The sequence below is a fragment of the Cherax quadricarinatus genome, chromosome 3 (genome assembly GCF_038502225.1).
Source record: "Cherax quadricarinatus isolate ZL_2023a chromosome 3, ASM3850222v1, whole genome shotgun sequence".
Taxonomy (NCBI): Eukaryota; Metazoa; Arthropoda; class Malacostraca; order Decapoda; family Parastacidae; genus Cherax; species Cherax quadricarinatus.
Window position 1 is genome coordinate 73,910,760 of NC_091294.1, and position 12,739 is coordinate 73,923,498.

The following is a 12,739-nucleotide window of genomic DNA, read 5'->3' on the forward strand; positions in this document are numbered from 1 at the left end:
GATGTAACTCTTGTCCTGCGCAAAGGAGTATTTGTATATATTAGAACGCATGTGTGTGAGTGCATCTGTGCCGTTCTTGTGTGTGTGTGTGCTAGTGTGTGCTGTGTGCGTGTGTACATGCATGTTTACCTGCGTTGTCCTCACTCCTGCTGTGAGCGGCTGTGTCTGTGATCATGTTTATGGATTATGTATGTCTCTCTCGCCTCTGGTATTCTTGTGGCATTTTTAGTACGCCTGGATACAGCGTACATACTACCTGAGTTGTTGTAAAGCTTTCATACAAAGAGGCAGCGATTACTTTGTATCTATGAGTGTGTATGGTAGTCAAGTTAATATTGACATGACCCCTCCTTGTCGTGGCTGGTGACACGGATGTCGTCGAAAGTGTTCCGAACGTCGAAAAGAGTCCTCTTACCTCAGTTCTGACATCGATGATGTCTTGGCTCTGTTCTCATCAATGTCGGTGATATGTGCATCAATATCATTAGTTGTGCTCACGTTCAAGGCTGTCGGTGGTGTTCAGGTTGATGTTAGCGAAGGTTTTGACGGTGATGTAGTCTCGCGATACTCGCGGCGACGCCGGTATTGATGAGTGAGAAGGAGATATTGGAGGAAAGTGTGGATAAAGGAGATGGGTGATTTATGACAGTGAAAACGGACTGGAAGTAAAGGGTCGTAAAACACGAGAAGGAGAAGCAAGCGAGTTAGAGAATGGTGGATGGAAGAGACGGATAACAGGAGAGAGACAGAGATAATTTAAAATTATTTAGCCTAGAAACGTTATAGAAATTATTACAGGATTACGAAAACTAAGGACAAAATCAATATATCGTAGAATATAATAGTGCATAATAAATGTGATAGAGATAACAGGAAATATTTGATAAAAGGCATGTGATAGACATACCGAAGACAAATGAAGATAAAGAACATGAATGAGATAACATAGAGACATGAAAAAAGGGAACATGATAGAAATAATTCTGGATAAAGAAGATTACTGCTGTCGTAGACCGGAGTGTTGTATCCGAGATACAGTGTACACGTTATAAGTCACACCCAGTGTAAACGTTATAACAGTCACAGTGTAGACGTTATAACAGTCACAGTGTAGACGTTATAACAGTCACAGTGTAGACGTTATAACAGTCACAGTGTAGACGTTATAACAGTCACACACAGTGTAGACGTTATGACAGTCACACACAGTGTAGACGTTATGACAGTCACACACAGTGTAGACGTTATGACAGTCACACACAGTGTAGACGTTATGACAGTCACACACAGTGTATGTAGATGAATGGTTCAGAGAACCGACATGTTGATAAATTAGACACATGTGCAACTCTTGGGTATCTTTATTGAGGAAACGTTTCGCCACACAGTGGCTTCATCAGTCCATACAAAGGAGAATCTTGAAGAACAGGAGGAGAATGAGGTAATCAGTCCCTCAACCTTGAGTCGATGTGGTCAGTCCATCAATCTTGAATAGAATACGGCATACGTGCTGAGAAGGAGCTTATAAACCGTTGGCAGGAGAGGTGCAGCAGTCATAGGTCGTGTAACATTTGTTCAATGTTGAAGTAGGTCGCGCCCAAGAATTAGGCAAGCGAAGAATTCCCAAGTATTAAGATCCCAAGAACCATTCATCTACAAACCTGTCAGACACTGCAACTTCTTGGGATCTTAATACTTGGGAATTCTTCGCTTGCCTAATTCTTGGGCACGACCTACTTCCACATTGAACAAATGTTACACGACCTATGACTGCTGCACCTCTCCTGCCAACGGTTTATAAGCTCCTTCTCAGCACGTATGCCGTATTCTATTCAAGATTGATGGACTGACCACATCGACTCAAGGTTGAGGGACTGATTACCTCATTCTCCTCCTGTTCTTCAAGATTCTCCTTTGTATGGACTGATGAAGCCACTGTGTGGCGAAACGTTTCCTCAATAAAGATACCCAAGAGTTGCACATGTGTCTAATTTATCACACACAGTGTAGACGGTATAAGTCACACACAGCGTAGACGGTATAAGTCACACACAGTGTAGACGTTATAACAGTCACACACAGTGTAGACGGTATAAGTCACACACAGTGTAGACGTTATAACAGTCACACACAGTGTAGACGTTATAACAGTCACACACAGTGTAGACGTTATAACAGTCACACACAGTGTAGACGTTATAACAGTCACACACAGTGTAGACGTTATAACAGTAACACACAGTGTAGACGTTATAACAGTCACACACAGTGTAGACGTTATAACAGTCACACACAGTGTAGACGTTATAACAGTCACACACAGTGTAGACGTTATAACAGTCACACACAGTGTAGACGTTATAAGTCACACACAGTGTAGACGTTATAACAGTCACACACAGTGTAGACGTTATAACAGTCACACACAGTTTAGACGTTATAACAGTCACACACAGTGTAGACGTTATAACAGTCACACACAGTGTAGACGTTATAAGTCACACACAGTGTAGACGTTATAACAGTCACACACAGTGTAGACGTTATAACAGTCACACACAGTGTAGACGTTATAACAGTCACAGTGTAGACGTTATAACAGTCACACACAGTGTAGACGTTATAACAGTCACACACAGTGTAGACGTTATAACAGTCACAGTGTAGACGTTATAACAGTCACACAAAGTGTAGACGTTATAACAGTCACACAGTGTAGACGGTATAAGTCACACACAGTGTAGACGTTATAACAGTCACACACAGTGTAGACGTTATAACAGTCACAGTGTAGACGGTATAAGTCACACACAGTGTAGACGTTATAAGTCACACACAGTGTAGACGGTATAAGTCACACCCAGTGTAGACGTTATAAGTCACACAGTGTAGACGGTATAAGTCACACACAGTGTAGACGTTATAAGTCACACACAGTGTAGACGGTATAAGTCACACACAGTGTAGACGTTATAAGTCACACACAGTGTAGACGTTATAAGTCACACACAGTGTAGACGTTATAAGTCACACACAGTGTAGACGTTATAAGTCACACACAGTGTAGACGTTATAAGTCACACACAGTGTAGACGTTATAAGTCACACACAGTGTAGACGGTATAAGTCACACACAGTGTAGACGTTATAAGTCACACACAGTGTAGACGTTATAAGTCACACACAATGTAGACGTTATAAGTCACACACAGTGTAGACGTTATAAGTCACACACAGTGTAGACGTTATAAGTCACACACAGTGTAGACGTTATAAGTCACACACAGTGTAGACGTTATAAGTCACACACAGTGTAGACATTATAAGTCACACACAGTGTAGATGTTATAAGTCACACACAGTGTAGACGTTATAAGTCACACACAGTGTAGACGTTATAAGTCACACACAGTGTAGACGGTATAAGTCACACACAGTGTAGACGTTATAAGTCACACACAGTGTAGAGTGTAGACGGTATAAGTCACACACAGTGTAGACGTTATAAGTCACACACAGTGTAGACGTTATAAGTCACACACAGTGTAGACGTTATAAGTCACACACAGTATAGACGTTATAAGTCACACACAGTGTAGACGTTATAAGTCACACACAGTATAGACGTTATAAGTCACACACAGTGTAGACGTTATAAGTCACACACAGTGTAGACGTTATAAGTCACACACAGTATAGACGTTATAAGTCACACACAGTGTAGACGTTATAAGTCACACACAGTGTAGACGTTATAAGTCACACACAGTGTAGACGTTATAAGTCACACACAGTGTAGACGTTATAAGTCACACACAGTATAGACGTTATAAGTCACACACAGTATAGACGTTATAAGTCACACACAGTGTAGACGGTATAAGTCACACACAGTGTAGACGTTATAACAGTCACACACAGTGTAGACGGTATAAGTCACACACAGTGTAGACGTTATAACAGTCACACACAGTGTAGACGTTATAACAGTCACACACAGTGTAGACGTTATAACAGTCACACACAGTGTAGACGTTATAACAGTCACACACAGTGTAGACGTTATAACAGTCACACACAGTGTAGACGTTATAACAGTCACACACAGTGTAGACGTTATAACAGTCACACACAGTGTAGACGTTATAACAGTCACACACAGTGTAGACGTTATAAGTCACACACAGTGTAGACGTTATAACAGTCACACACAGTGTAGACGTTATAACAGTCACACACAGTGTAGACGTTATAACAGTCACACACAGTGTAGACGTTATAACAGTCACACACAGTGTAGACGTTATAAGTCACACACAGTGTAGACGTTATAACAGTCACACACAGTGTAGACGTTATAACAGTCACACACAGTGTAGACGTTATAACAGTCACAGTGTAGACGTTATAACAGTCACACACAGTGTAGACGTTATAACAGTCACACACAGTGTAGACGTTATAACAGTCACAGTGTAGACGTTATAACAGTCACACAAAGTGTAGACGTTATAACAGTCACACAGTGTAGACGGTATAAGTCACACACAGTGTAGACGTTATAAGTCACACACAGTGTAGACGTTATAACAGTCACAGTGTAGACGGTATAAGTCACACACAGTGTAGACGTTATAAGTCACACACAGTGTAGACGGTATAAGTCACACCCAGTGTAGACGTTATAAGTCACACAGTGTAGACGGTATAAGTCACACACAGTGTAGACGTTATAAGTCACACACAGTGTAGACGGTATAAGTCACACACAGTGTAGACGTTATAAGTCACACACAGTGTAGACGTTATAAGTCACACACAGTGTAGACGTTATAAGTCACACACAGTGTAGACGTTATAAGTCACACACAGTGTAGACGTTATAAGTCACACACAGTGTAGACGTTATAAGTCACACACAGTGTAGACGGTATAAGTCACACACAGTGTAGACGTTATAAGTCACACACAGTGTAGACGTTATAAGTCACACACAGTGTAGACGTTATAAGTCACACACAGTGTAGACGTTATAAGTCACACACAGTGTAGACGTTATAAGTCACACACAGTGTAGACGTTATAAGTCACACACAGTGTAGACGTTATAAGTCACACACAGTGTAGACATTATAAGTCACACACAGTGTAGACGTTATAAGTCACACACAGTGTAGACGTTATAAGTCACACACAGTGTAGACGTTATAAGTCACACACAGTGTAGACGGTATAAGTCACACACAGTGTAGACGTTATAAGTCACACACAGTGTAGAGTGTAGACGGTATAAGTCACACACAGTGTAGACGTTATAAGTCACACACAGTGTAGACGTTATAAGTCACACACAGTGTAGACGTTATAAGTCACACACAGTATAGACGTTATAAGTCACACACAGTGTAGACGTTATAAGTCACACACAGTATAGACGTTATAAGTCACACACAGTGTAGACGTTATAAGTCACACACAGTGTAGACGTTATAAGTCACACACAGTATAGACGTTATAAGTCACACACAGTGTAGACGTTATAAGTCACACACAGTGTAGACGTTATAAGTCACACACAGTGTAGACGTTATAAGTCACACACAGTGTAGACGTTATAAGTCACACACAGTATAGACGTTATAAGTCACACACAGTATAGACGTTATAAGTCACACATAGTGTAGACGGTATAAGTCACACACAGTGTAGACGTTATAAGTCACACACAGTGTAGACGTTATAACAGTCACACACAGTGTAGACGTTATAACAGTCACACACAGTGTAGACGTTATAAGTCACACACAGTGTAGACGTTATAAGTCACACACAGTGTAGACGTTATAAGTCACACACAGTGTAGACGTTATAACAGTCACACACAGTGTAGACGTTATAACAGTCACACACAGTGTAGACGTTATAACAGTCACACACAGTGTAGACGTTATAAGTCACACACAGTGTAGACGTTATAAGTCACACACAGTGTAGACGTTATAACAGTCACACACAGTGTAGACGTTATAACAGTCACACACAGTGTAGACGTTATAACAGTCACACACAGTGTAGACGTTATAACAGTCACACACAGTGTAGACGTTATAAGTCACACACAGTGTAGACGTTATAACAGTCACACACAGTGTAGACGTTATAACAGTCACACACAGTGTAGACGTTATAAGTCACACACAGTGTAGACGTTATAACAGTCACACACAGTGTAGACGTTATAACAGTCACACACAGTGTAGACGTTATAAGTCACACACAGTGTAGACGTTATAAGTCACACACAGTGTAGACGTTATAAGTCACACACAGTGTAGACGTTATAACAGTCACACACAGTGTAGACGTTATAACAGTCACACACAGTGTAGACGTTATAACAGTCACACACAGTGTAGACGTTATAAGTCACACACAGTGTAGACGTTATAAGTCACACACAGTGTAGACGTTATAACAGTCACACACAGTGTAGACGTTATAACAGTCACACACAGTGTAGACGTTATAACAGTCACACATAGTGTAGACGTTATAACAGTCACACACAGTGTAGACGTTATAAGTAGACGTTATAACAGTCACACACAGTGTAGACGTTATAACAGTCACACACAGTGTAGACGTTATAACACACACAGTGTAGACGTTATAACAGTCACACAGTGTAGACGTTATAAGTCACACACAGTGTAGACGTTATAACAGTCACACACAGTGTAGACGTTATAACAGTCACACACAGTGTAGACGTTATAAGTCACACACAGTGTAGACGTTATAAGTCACACACAGTGTAGACGTTATAAGTCACACACAGTGTAGACGTTATAACAGTCACACACAGTGTAGACGTTATAACAGTCACACACAGTGTAGACGTTATAACAGTCACACACAGTGTAGACGTTATAAGTCACACACAGTGTAGACGTTATAAGTCACACACAGTGTAGACGTTATAACAGTCACACACAGTGTAGACGTTATAACAGTCACACACAGTGTAGACGTTATAACAGTCACACACAGTGTAGACGTTATAACAGTCACACACAGTGTAGACGTTATAAGTCACACACAGTGTAGACGTTATAACAGTCACACACAGTGTAGACGTTATAACAGTCACACACAGTGTAGACGTTATAAGTCACACACAGTGTAGACGGTATAAGTCACACACAGTGTAGACGTTATAACAGTCACACACAGTGTAGACGTTATAACAGTCACACACAGTGTAGACGTTATAACAGTCACACACAGTGTAGACGTTATAACAGTCACACACAGTGTAGACGTTATAAGTCACACACAGTGTAGACGGTATAAGTCACACACAGTGTAGACGGTATAAGTCACACACAGTGTAGACGGTATAAGTCACACACAGTGTAGACGTTATAAGTCACACACAGTGTAGACGTTATAAGTCACACACAGTGTAGACGGTATAAGTCACACACAGTGTAGACGTTATAAGTCACACACAGTGTAGACGTTATAAGTCACACACAGTGTAGACGTTATAAGTCACACACAGTGTAGACGTTATAAGTCACACACAGTGTAGACGTTATAAGTCTATATTTGGAAAAGGATTTTGTGAACAAAATTCCTTAAAATCATCCTTCTCCTTCTTACTAAATATTTTACTCAAATAATATCCTCTGACTACTTTGACAATATTCTGTGGTTCTTTATTTTTGCGCCTTCTTAATATTCTTTACTGGGGTTTTAGTTGGCCTTTTCCACAATGAAGGCCATTTGTCTGACGACATTTCTAACACAGATATTGGATCTCGCCATTTAGGATGGTCATCTTTCTCTGTAACTCGTTCTTCAGGGAGGATTCCCGTACGTCTTTGATCAAGGATAATTTTTCCTGAGTCCAGGCTGTGTCTGCTTCTTGTCCACCGAAAGTCCTGTTCTTACTTCCTAGATTCACTGAAAAGAATTATTTTCCGATTTTTTGTCGTGTGTGTGTGTGTGTGTGTGTGTGTGTGTGTGTGTGTGTGTGTGTGTGTGTGTGTGTGTGTGTGTGTGTGTGTGTGTGTGTGTGTGTGTGTGTTTGTGTGTGTGTGTGTGTGTGTGTTTGTGTGTGTGTGTATGTGTTTGTGTGTGTATTCGCCTATTTGCGGTTGCAGGGGTCGATTCATAGGTCCTGGCCCCGCCTCTTCACTGGTTGCTACTAGGTCCTCTCTCTCCCTGCTCCATGAGCTTTATCATACCTCGTCTTAAAACTATGAATGGTTCCTGCCTCCACTACGTCGATTGCCAGACTATTCCACTTTCTCACAACTCTATTAGTAAGGAAATGCTTCCTAACATCCCTCTGACTCATCTGAGTCTTCAATTTCCAATGGTCACCCCTTGTTTCTGCGTCCCATCTCTGGAACATCCTGTCTCTGTCCACCTTGCCAATTCCTCGCAGTATTTTGTATGTTGCAATCATGTCTCCCCTGATCCTCATGTCTTCCAGTGACGTCAGGTCGATTACCTTTAACCTTTCTTCGTAGGACATTCCCCTTAGCTCTGGAACTAGTCTTATTGCAAACCTTTGCACTTTCTCTAATTTCTTGACGTTCTTGACCAAGTGTGCGTTCCAAACTGGTGCTGCATACTCCAGTATGGGCCTGACATACACGGTGTACAGAGTCTTGAACGATTCCTTACTGATGTATCGGAACGCTATTCTCAGGTTTGCCAGGCGCCCATATGTTGCAGCAGTTATCTTGTTGAAGTTCGCCTCAGGAGATGTGCTTGGTATTATACTCACCCCAAGATCCTTTTCCTTGAATGAGGTTTGCAGTATTTGGCCACCAAGCCCATACTCTGTCTGCGGTTTTCTTTACCTTTCCCCAATCTTCGTGACTTTACATTTAGCGGGGTTAAATTCTAGGAGCCAGTTGTTGAACCAGGCTTGCAGCCTGTCCAGGTATCTTTGTAGCCCTGCCTGATCCTCATCCGATTTAATTTTCCTTATGAATTTCACGTCACCTACAAACCAGGACACTTCTGAGTCTATCCCTTCAGTCATTTCATTCTCATGTACCAAAAAATGGCGCTGGTCCGAAGACTGGAACCCCGCTCGTCACAGGCGCCCATTCTGACACCTCGTCACGTACGATGACTGATTGTTGCCTCTCTGTAAGGTATTCTCTGATCCATTGTAGTGCCCTTCCTGTTATGCGTGGATGATCCTCTAGCTTTGGCACTAATCTCTTGTGAGGAACTGTGTCGCAGGCATTCTTGCCGTCCAAGAAAATGCAGTCAACCCACCCCTCTCTCTCGTATCTTACTGCAGTTACCTTGTCATAAAACTCAAGTAGGTTTGTGACAGAGGATTTCCCTTCCCTGAATCCGTGCTGGTTGTTGTTTATAAGCTTATTCCGTTCTAGGTGCTTCACCACTCTTCTGATAATCTTCTCTATGACTTTGCATACTATACTCGTCAGTGAGACTGGTTTGTAGTTTAGTGCCCAGTGTTTGTCTCCTTTCTCAAAAATGGAGACTACATTTACAGTCTTCCATACTTCAGGTATTTGCCCAGCTGTAATGGATGTGTTGAAAATTGTTGTTAGTGGCACACACATCGTCTCTGCTCTCTCTCTAAGGACCCACGGAGAGATGTTAGGTCCTACCGCCTTTGAGATATCAGGTTCGTTTAGCAGCTTCTTCACCTCCTCGGTTGTGTATATCATCCAGCACTTGTTAGTATATCCCTTGTTGGTGTTCTCTCCTCTTCTGACTTCACAGAGTCCTTTTCTGTCTCCACTGTAAATAGTTCCTTAAATCTCATACTGTGGTCCTCACACACTTCTTGGACTACCATCCTTAAAGATGGTGGTCCAGTGGAGAGGATGATGCGTACTTTGTTCAGTTCACACAGGGCGGGGCATGAGAACGCAGGATCGAGTCCTGGCCAAGCCACAGTTCTGTTAATGATTCAAAAATCACTTGTTTCGTGATTTCATTGATATCATTGATATATATATATATATATATATATATATATATATATATATATATATATATATATATATATATGTATGTATATATATATACATATATGTCGTGCCGAATATGTAAAACTGGTCAATTAGCAAGAACTCATTTAAAATTAAGTCCTTTCTGAAATTTTCTCTTATACGTTTAAAAATATATTTTTTTCATTAATGTTAATGTAAAAAAATTCAATTTTGCACCAAAAGAATCTTAGAAAACTTACCTAACCTTATTATAACAAGAGCAATTTATTTTAGCTTAACCCAACTAAATATATTTTAAATACGTTTACAATAATTTAGTACTAAACAAACACAATCAAATATATTTTTTTCGTTAGGCTCAGAATGATTTTGGCGAAATTATTGCATACACAAATTTTCACTTGTCCTATATGGCAAGATGAGCGTTGCTGTTTAAGCCAAGATCGCAAGTTCTGCCTATTCGGCACGACATATATATATATATATATATATATATATATATATATATATATATATATATATATATATATATATATATATATATATATATATATATATATATATATATATATATATATATATATATATATGCAATAACATCACAGTAAACATGTGATTTCAGAATATGCAAAACAACCACTCTGAAAGAATAGAGAAATTCCAAGCGCTTTCGTGACTACTCACATTATCAAGGAACTATGACAGTAAAGCATACAAGGAAGCTATATAAGGGGTCTGGCCAGCACCTCACTATCAGATCCCACAACGGTTAAACATAGTTCCTTGATATATATATATATATATATATATATATATATATATATATATATATATATATATATATATATATATATATATATATATATATATATATATTAACATCGGCCGTTTCCCACCAAGGCAGGGTGGCCCGAAAAAGAAAAACTTTCACCATCATTCACTCCATCACTGTCTTGCCAGAAGGGTGCTTTACACTACAGTTTTTAAACTGCAACATTAACACCCCTCCTTCAGAGTGCAGGCACTGTACTTCCCATCTCCAGGACTCAAGTCCGGCCTGCCGGTTTCCCTGATTCCCTTCATAAATTGTCTTATTTTTGGTCATTACTATCTAAAAGTTGGGACCTAGATCGCCAATCATTTCAATCTAAGCTGCCACCACCATTTCCATCTCACCCATCGCCACTACAGTCACCACCACCACCACCACCACCACCACCACCACCACCATAACTTCAGTCATCACACTTCTACCACACCACCACTATTCACCACCAACACCACTACGGAAGATCAAGGTTCTGGAGAACCATTCCAGTAATCCGGCTGTGTTACATTGCTCCACGAACGACCCGCAATAAGCCATGAAGGAACGTCATTACCCGCCAGCAGCGGCCAGGCCTGCTGCCTTCACGGTCTCACTAATACTCATCATTATATCCGGCCTCTGACGCCTTGAGCCCTTTCAGTGACACTTTATTTCCTGCTGTTGTTGCCATCTACACAGCTGATTTTGCTTTATACCCAGCTATTGTTGCCTTGTATCCCGTTACTGGTGTTATTGTATCTGGCTGATGGCGCTTTATATTCAACCATTGCTCGTTACATCCGACCACTGGCTCTTTACACCATTCTCTGGCTCGTTACACACCATCACTGGCTCGTCGCACACCATCACTGGCCCTTACACACCATCACTGGCCCTTGCACACCATCACTGGCCCTTACACACCATCACTGGCTCCTTACATGCAGCCAAAGTAGCACTATACCCGGCAAGTGCTGCCTTATATCCAGCCACTGTTATTAGTTATTTACCCACCACTGTCTTATATTCGGTAATGGCGCCTTATACAAGACCACTGTCTCCTAATATACACCCACCGGAGCTCTGTATTCGAATATTGATTTGTTAAGTGCTTTAGTTAATGTGTAATTCCTTTCATTTAGTTTGTCACTTCCTGGTCTACAAATGAATTTTGCGGCCTTGAGTATTGAAGCCAATTCTTGGATACTGAGAGATGGAGAGAAAGAAGAGGAGGTATGGGAGGGAGGACGGATGGAATGGTAAGCAGAAAGAAGGAAAGAATAAGAATCAAAGGCGATTTATAACCTTTTCAGATAAATCCCATTCCATTCATTTTAAGCTGTGCCTTTCCCACGTTGGCTCCAACTGTGCACTAAGAGAGGTGTGGACACTCGTAAATCAGATGTGCAAGGCTGGCGAGTGAAGGAACTGCCATTCTTATAATATATATATGTATTTTTAACAGGGTGGTGCTGGTGAGAAGGCAAGAATAATTGCGAATGTGTGTGCTCAGCCCGTACTCTCAATTTCTCTCTCTCTCTCTCTCTCTCTCTCTCTCTATCTCACTTACACACGCATACATACATACACACACACACACTGGAGGACAGGTGAGGGGGAGGGGTGTATGATAATGACAAATAAAATGCTGAGAGGAATCGACATGGTGGACAGAGACAGGATGTTCCAGAGATGGGACACAACAACAAGGAGTCACAGTTGGAAGTTGAAGACTCAGATGAATCACAGGGATGTTAGAAAGTATTTCTTCAGTCATAATGTTGTCAGAAAGTGGAATAATCTGGGAAGTGATGTAGTGGAGGCAGGTGCCACACGTAGCTTTAAGAAGAGGTATGAAAAAGAGTCCGGGCCAGGAGCTACTAATCGAGATTTGCAACTACAATTACGTGACTACACA